Source organism: Pinus tabuliformis, chromosome 3_2 (assembly GCF_031772625.1).
Source record: "Pinus tabuliformis cultivar Carrire ecotype Pingquan chromosome 3_2, CPIR1, whole genome shotgun sequence".
Lineage (NCBI taxonomy): Eukaryota > Viridiplantae > Streptophyta > Pinopsida > Pinales > Pinaceae > Pinus > Pinus tabuliformis.
This window is the reverse complement of record NC_142302.1, coordinates 203977879-203986774: the sequence shown is the minus strand read 5'-3', so window position 1 is coordinate 203986774 and position 8896 is coordinate 203977879.

Genomic DNA, 8896 nt, shown 5'->3' with positions numbered 1-8896 from the left:
TTTCAAAACTGATTTAAAATTTCACCTATTAAATTTAAATTTATTTAACAATAACGAAAAATAATATTAAGAGACTAACCTTTTTAGGTGCACTATAAGAAATTCATTCCACTGGTGGTTTTGCAGCGACCTACAACCCTAATAATCATTGTACTTCTATTTGGAGAGTCATTGTAGGCAAACTTCGTCTGAAATAGAACATGATCTCGTTGTTTGGGATGCTCTCTGACTAAACTTCTCAAAATATTTCCCAAACTTTTGTTGACTTGCTTGATTTTTCCATTAGTCTATGGATGTTTAGCTGAGCTATAACTCAATTTTGTACCCAAATTGTTTCATAAGGTTCTTCAAATGTGTGATAAGAATATAGTGTCTATGTCCTAGGTGATGCTCTTGGGTAAACCATGTAGTCATACCAATTCTTTGAAATTTTTTTTAGCAACATTTGTAGCATCATTGGTTTTAAAATAGGGAATAAAATGATCCATTTTTGAAAGCATTTTGATCACTAGAAATATAGAATCATTACCTTTTGATGTCTTTCCTTTTGGTGTCTTTGGAAATCCTAACAAAAAATCCATGCTTACTAAATCCCAAGGTTTGTTTGGAACTGGTAATAGACTATAAAAGCATGTGTTGACTCTTCGCTTTCTCATGCTGGTAGCTTCTACACTTATTTACAAATTTCAAAACATTAGTCCTCATGTTTAGCTAAAAACAAAAATGCTTTCGTTGTTCATAAGTATTATCATGTCCAAATTGTCCATCTAGTCCTCCACTACATTTCTCTATAATCAAATATTCCCTTATAGAACATTCAAGAATGAAAAGTTAACTATGTTTAAATAATAAGCCTTCTTGTAGCATGTATTCAGTCCACTTACTCCTATCCCCAATTTTTGGATTTGTGCATGCTTCATATACTTCCTTGAAATATGTATCTTGTTCATACATCTCCTTCAAAAATTCAAATCTAATGACCTGAAATTAACCTTCCTATAGAATCAAACTCCTTATACTTAGAGCATCATCAATTTTATTTTCTTGACCACTAATATGTTTAAGAAAAAAAGTGAACCTTTTGAGGTATTCTATCCATTTAGCATGCTTCTTGTTCAACTTTTGTTGTTACATAATATACTCTAAGGCATGATTGTCAGAGTACAATACAAATTCTCTAGAAATTAAATAATGTCTCCACTTCTTAAGTGATTTCACTATAGCATAAAATTATTTATCATATGTGATCTAATAATCACCCTATGAGTGACCTCGGTTAAAGATTTATTAAACAAAAGGTATTACAGACTCATGTGCTGGTGTGTGTGTTCTGCGTTATTGAAACAACAGATCGATTAGATTGCCAATACACAAACATTTTAAATGGAAAGACAACAAAGAAATACAGTAAGCAACACAAAGACACAAATAGTTTTAATAAGGGGTTCACCCTATTCTCCAGGGCTACCACTCCGGTCCAACTTCAGTGGTGGCCTTGTTTTATTGTGTCTTTCAGTAGAGAAATTATAATACAGGGACTCAATGTGAGTTCTCCTGAAGCAGATTTTTCTTCGTAGGGTGGTTCTTGGATTCCCCAAGCCACTCGGAGTACACAGACTCTTATTCTTCCTACCAGATCTGTGACCCTTGGTCTACAGTGGAAAGAGTCAACTGTGATGCTTAATTCAGACAGATTCCTCTATGGGAAGGCTTGAATATTCAAGCTCTGTGGTGCTCGACGCTGCCTGTGGTCAGCTCAGCCCTCTGTCTCCTCTGCTCGGCTTTATTGTTCTCTGTGTTTAGTCCTCCTCTCAGGGTCCACTGTTCATTTTCTCTCTTGGTCGCTTGGACTCTTATCTCTCTGAATCGTCTTCTGCAATCTGAATTCGACTGTCTCTGTTCATGGCTTTAGTCGTTCGATCCTCGGCCTGTTCGGTTCCTCTCCCGCCTACGTCGATTCCCCTACCGATTGCGTGCTTGGAGTTCCCTGTTCAATGTCAGCATGAACGCTCGGGGAGTAGCCACGCATCCCCATCGGAACAATGCCAACCTGTTCGTCGATTCGTTTCTTTGGTTATGTCATGGATATGTTCTTTCTCCATCGTGGTGGTCAACAGATTCCAAATCCCCTTAAATTGCGGCTTAATTCCTTGTCGATTCCGCTTCTCTCTATCAGGTGCAATATCAGCCGTTCGATCTAGGCTCCTCAAGATCTGACATCATTCGCACGTCGAGTGCGGTTGACTTGCTTGACCAATAATGTGCGATCATGGTGGTTTTTCTCTCACCTTCGTTGCCACACGTCGATTGCTGAGTGTGATCGCTCCGCTTTCTCCAAAACCTCTTACCGTTCAAGGGTGCCCTGATCAAAACCGCTGGTTTCCAGGTCATGGGTCCCACTGTTGTACATTGGCGCTTTTCTTTTCTCCGCCCATGGTCCTCTGGCTCCCAACATGACTGAGTGCTTAAGGCTCTCCATTTCGGCCCTGTTTTCCCAGCGATGCACGATTAGCGCTAGGCGCTAATCGCGCATCGAAAATCAGCTCCTTTTCCCATTCCGAGGCTCCTAGGGGCTACATCGACCTCCTGCGCAGTCTCCATGGGCCTCGGTCAGCGCGCTTTGACCGAGGTCATCGTCATTCTGCACCGGCTGCCATGGCCACTAGTTCAGGGTGTTTCCGATTGCTGTTTTGGATTCTTCAAGGATTTGTTTCATCTCAATACAGTTAGGATTCTTTAACAGTCATATATGGATCCGATTCGGATCAATATGTAATGGGTTTCTCCTCACTAAAATAAGTAATGTGTTTCTCCTCTTGACTTAATACAATTCCTATGGGTACATCACTGGCATCACACTTTACTTGAAATAGTTTGTCAAAATCAGGAAACAAAAACACCAGCGTCTTTGCAATCTTCCTTTTTATTAGATAAAATAATTTCTCCACTTCCTCAGTCCACTTGAATGGATGTTTGTCCTTCTTTATAGTTTCTATAATTGGTGCATTTATTCCACTAAATTTTCTGATAAATTTTGTAACAACCCTGGTGAAAATTCCATGTAATAAAATTTAAAAAAACAATAACCACGGATGAATGGGACACTTATTCCAAGCTAAATGTTGGGAAAGACATCCTAGGGGGTGTTCATTTGGTTGTTTATGGCTAAGGAAATTGGTAAAGGCAATGACTAAGGCTTTGGAAAGACAAAATGGAATTTTTGGCACCTTTATTTATGAAAATAATGAAATTAGGAGAAAAATGAGGTGAAAGGTCATAGGTTACATGTGAGGAGGAAAATGAAGGAAAATAATGGAAAATGAAGAAAATAGAGGCCTCATTCATGAAAAGGATTTTGAGGATCAATTGGTAACCTTTTGTCAATTTATCTTTGGAGATCTCTCATTATTTTCTCTCTCTCATACTTTTGGACACTTAGAGTTTTCTTGGAGCACTTTGGCATTGGAGCAAGAAAGGGAAAGAAGGAAAGTGGAAGCAAAGATCAAACAGGGAAAGGCAGGATCAAGCAGCTACAACAAACTTCATTGCAAGTATCAACTTGCATGTGTATTTTCCTTGCTAGATTTGGCATGCATGGGATTGCATGTGTTTCTTTTCTGCCATGACATGGGTTTTGCTAGGTGTGATAGTATTTTCAGCCTAGCCTTGCCATTTCCTGATAGCTTTAATCAGATGGGTTCTCTCATGTGATTTATGTGGGATGGCCAAATCGGATTCAAATTTGTCTGGGGTGGATCTCCAAATTGAAAAACATAGGGTAGTAGTGGTCCCTGAACCAAACTGAGGATGCACGAAGCCACTGGCCTAGTAACCCTTGAAATGGACTATGGGTTGCGGTAAAGTGAGATTGTGTGCCTCGGTGGACCTAGAAATCCTTGCAGGTGAATGACAGGATATACGGTGAATCCAAGAGGCGGATTTTCTCTCCTTTGGGCCTAGTGATTCGAGGATGGAATGCATGGTAAATACTGGAGAGTATGTCTCAGTGTAGGGCCTAGTGATCCCTGGATCAGATTGCAGATGCACCATAAAGCCTAAGAGACTAGGAGGCACTCAAATTCCTCACGATGTAGGTGGAGAACTCTGGTGGCATCCACATTGATTGGTTTTTTTGATGTTTTCTATGAGTCCTGCATTCATGCTTGGAATATGGCACGGGGGTGATTGGCTGAAGAGAGACTTGGCTCAGCCAATATATGGTCGAGTGGAACGTGGTAGTCCCATCTCCGGTTGGTTCATTGCATTGATTAACGAGAAATTAATTCCATTGATTTTCATGTGTAAATGTACTAGTGTATATATGGATTTTGATGATTGATATGTTTATTGTAATTATGTTCCTATTATGTTGGTTATATGTTCATTTTATGGCAGCAACTATGTTTGGCTCTCAACATGTTTTTACTTTTATTTGAATGGATATTGTATCTATGTCTTAATAAGTGATAAGGCGACAAATTACAAGAGGAAACAATGGTTCATGGCGATTCAAAGATAAGTAAGAGATCCCTACACTTAACTCTGTTATTTACACCTGTAGGTTACAGGTTGATGGTATGTTTGATGAAGTTCCTGTCATCGCTAGTAGGGGTCTAGTTAAGGCCTTGATCAACTATTTACTTTTGCATCATTGTTTCCCTGTACTTTACTTAATTCTTAGATTTCATTCCATTTTGGGAAGTGGCCTGAGCTCTGGACTTGAAAAAGTGTCTCAAATCCCAGATTCGCTGGCACAAACTGGAAAGTTTGGGCCACAGTCGCTAGCAGGTAGGCCTATGAGAGCGACTTTAGGTCTTTGGTCGCTCCCTTGCCCATAGCATGAGATTGATTGAGCCTTAAATTGTCTAGAATAGTACTGGGACCCAGGGATAGGCTGTCTGAGTGGCTGACTTGTCTCCTAAGGGTTCTGTTGATGGTGTTGGATGACTGTGTGTAATGTTCCATCGATTCCACTTCCTGAAGGTCACCTAGGAGGTCGAATCGGATCATAGTAGCCTCTCGTCTCATGTTTACCCTGATTGGCATGGTTACTTGGGTGGATGTGGGAGGAGGGTGTTATAGAGTGGTATTAGAGCATGGTTTAACTCTCAGACTGAATGGGTTGAATGTGTGTTTATCATACATGCATGTCAGTTGCATGTGTGTCTCTTACACTTATATACTTGTTGCATTTGTTTGATGATGGATTAGGGTTGTAGTATGGTTATCATGGAGAATTTGATGTTGATTTCGTGAAGAGTATTCGAAATGAGTATGTGACTAACTGTATATGGTTATTTGTTGCTTACATGTTGATTTTATGTCACCTACATAATGTTGGAAATAATACTAAGAGGGGGGGGGGGTGAATCAGTATTAGCAAGTCAAACAATTTTTCATTTCCATAATCAGATTCATATACGCTACTTCAGTTAATGGAACTCGCGTGTATACGCAACTGTGTTTAAGGAAACTAGTGTATATCCTGCAAACTTATGATTTAGTTAATTCATCATATGTTGATCTTTAATTAGTGCATCAGAACCACATAAACAGTAACCAGGTGCAGTAAAAACAGAACAGACAATCACACACATGAACACAAGATATAAGGTGGAAACCCAATGTGGGTGAAAACCACCTGCTGCAATCATCTCTATCTTCTTTTAATAATAAGAAACTTCTTTTTACAATTTTTGTACTAGTGCAGACTTATACCAGTACGCAGGCTTCTACCTGCAGAAGGCTACAACCTTCTCTCATTCTCCAGCTTCTTCTGGAAGGGAGCTACTACCCCTAGCTCTTGTACTAGTTGATGTTTACTAGTACGTAGGTGCCGGCCTACAGAAGGCTACAACCTTCTCTTTTCTTCCAGGGACAACGTTTCATAAATTTTCAGACTGGATCCAACAATAACATCATTTAATCATCAAATATATATGCATCAACCAATCTCCTTTGCACCAATCACAACTGAATTAATCAATCACTTTGACAACCCTTCAATCTGATCTTTCAGAATGCTGTAACTAGAATATAGTAACCAGACCCAATCTAGAACCTAGAACACTACAACAGCAAACAGAAGCAGCTAAAACATATTTTATAAGGTATACGCTACTTCCATGTGTCGAACCTGCGTGCATACGCTCTTTTCTCAAGGCGAACCGGTGTACAGATCTGCAAATCAAATTTAAAATGTATACTGTGTTTTGATATGCAGAACAAGGGTGTATACATGCCTTTTCTAAATTGAACCTGCGTATAGATCTGTAAATGATGATTTAAACATTACAACAATTCCAGACTTTAGTTATACCCAGATCATCATATTTACAGACTACAACATGCGCCAGTTTTTCAGATAAATGATAAAACCACATAAAGATAGTTCACTTCAATCCTTAAGATCTTGACCCATCATTAGATATTATCCTTCATCAAGCGCTAAGGTTCATTCTTAGTTTAGATCCAGTTATGCACCATAACCCAATAACCTGTACACTAAATCTTGCTCTTCATTAGATATTCAATACTTGAGTACATTGGCCGAATGATCTTCTCCTCCTTTTATAGTCTTAGGCCTTACTCAATACCATGGACCAAAACCACTTAGAACCAATACCTTGGACAAAATACTTAGGGTCAATACTTCGGACCATATACCATGGATCAAAATATCATGGACCAAAACTTAGTTTTCCAAGATATACACGCCTTTAATTTTGTGAAAGTGCGTGTGTACGTATATGCGACATGTATATAGTGAACCCGCGTGTATAAGCTGCTTGGCTAATGGTGAACCTGTGTATACCTTTCTTTCTACATTTTGTGAAGTTTGATCTGAACTCTGTGCTATTAACTTGCTGAACTGTGATCTGTCATCTGAGTGAGTTTCCATTAAGGACAACACCTGTGTCATAATGCCAACAATCTCCCCCTTTGGACTTGATGGCAACCCCAAGTCACTCTCCCTCTTTGTCATCAAGGGCAAAGGGTTATGCTCCCCCTGAGTACATGCTGAATTCTCTGATACGCTGAAGTGTGTTGTTGATCTCCATGATCGAGTCCATGCTCCCCCTGAATATAAGCAAGGTCTGCAAAAAGATGTTCTAAAAGAAGAACATGACTCTATACATATATCATAAATGACCTTCCTATCAACAACGACTCTACATACATCCATCTCCCAACCAAGTGGGGATATACCAAGTTTGACTCATCCACCCAACCAAGTGGGGATATACCAATTGTTTATACATGTCAGAACAAGAAACATTACATCATCCATCCCATGCATATTGGTGTATCAAATTATGTCGTTTCATGACCTTTTCATTAAAAAATATACATGACATATATAACGGAGATGAAATATCTTAAACAAGATCATGATAGTCATAAAAAACTATCATTAGCAGCATATGTCAACAAGAATCCAGACCAGCAACCATGTTCTCCCCCTGAACCTGTTCCACCTAAATAAAAAACAACTGTGTGATTCTGTACCAAGATCTTCTAAGATAATGCCCACAATGCATTATTAGAAGCATATGCTCCCCCTGAACCTGTGCCAGATGATCATTGTCAGATCTGATCATTTCATATAATAGAAGAGTTATCAAGGCATCATTATACATCAAGTTATCAACAACTTATGAGAGCCAACATATTTCCACATGTCATCCATAGATTGTAACCATCATCAAGCAGAGTAGATAATTCACTGAACCATATCAGACCCCTTTCTTCCTGATTTTGGCCCACTGCTTTTCTGCAAACCAACATATATGCGACTGTATCCACAGAAACTGGCGTATGTATGCGACTACGCTTCATGAAACTTGTGTAACCACCTTTCTCTGAAACATATAGGATTTAACATCAGGATGATGCATCAACTACCCCCAACTTCTGTCTGAGATATTCAAATGTCTCTCTGGGCAGTGGTTTGGTTAGTATATCAATAACCTATTCTTTGGAGGGAACATATCCAATTTGACCTTTTGTTCAAGCACTTGTTCACGTAGAAAATGATATTTGATGGGTATGTGCTTGGTCTTGGAATGCATGAATGGATTCTTTGAAATACTGATGGCACTTGTATTATCACATAAAATGGAGATGGGTGGAGTACATGTGATCTAAATGTCTTGCAATGTTTGCTTCACCCAGAGGAGTTGTGTGCAGCAAGATGCAACAACCACATATTCTGCTTCAGCTGTAGATAATGCAATTGAACTTTGTTTCTTGTTGAACCAAGACACTAATCTGGAACCCATATAGAATGCACCACTGCTAGTGCTTTTTCTGTCATCAACACTTCCTACCCAATCTGCATCTGTATATGCATGAAGTGTAAGATCTGTATCTCTAGGATACCATAAACCAAAATTCTGTGTTCCTTGAAGATATTTGAAAATCCTTTTAACTGCCTGAAGGTGTGATTCCTTTGGATTTGCTTGGAATCTTCCAACTATTCCTACTGCATGCATGATGTCTGGTCCGGTACCTATTAGATAAAGTAGATTTCCAATCATAGATCTGTAAGTTGGTTGATGTACTGCTGCTGATTCATTATTTGAGCTGAGACTGCATCTTCTTACCATTGGGGTACATACTGGTTTAGAATCTTCCATGCCATATTTTTTCAAGATCTGTTTGAGATATTTGGTTTGTGACAGAAAAATACCATCTTTATTTTGTTGAACTTGTAGACCAAGAAAATATGTAAGCTCACCAAGCAGGGACATTTCAAATTCTTGCTGCATTACCGAAGCAAAATTCCGACTCATGGCTTCTTCATTGCTACCAAAAATGATATCATCAACATACACAACAAGTATTAGCAATTTATTATTGTCAATATTTCTATATAGATTGCTATCAGCTGATC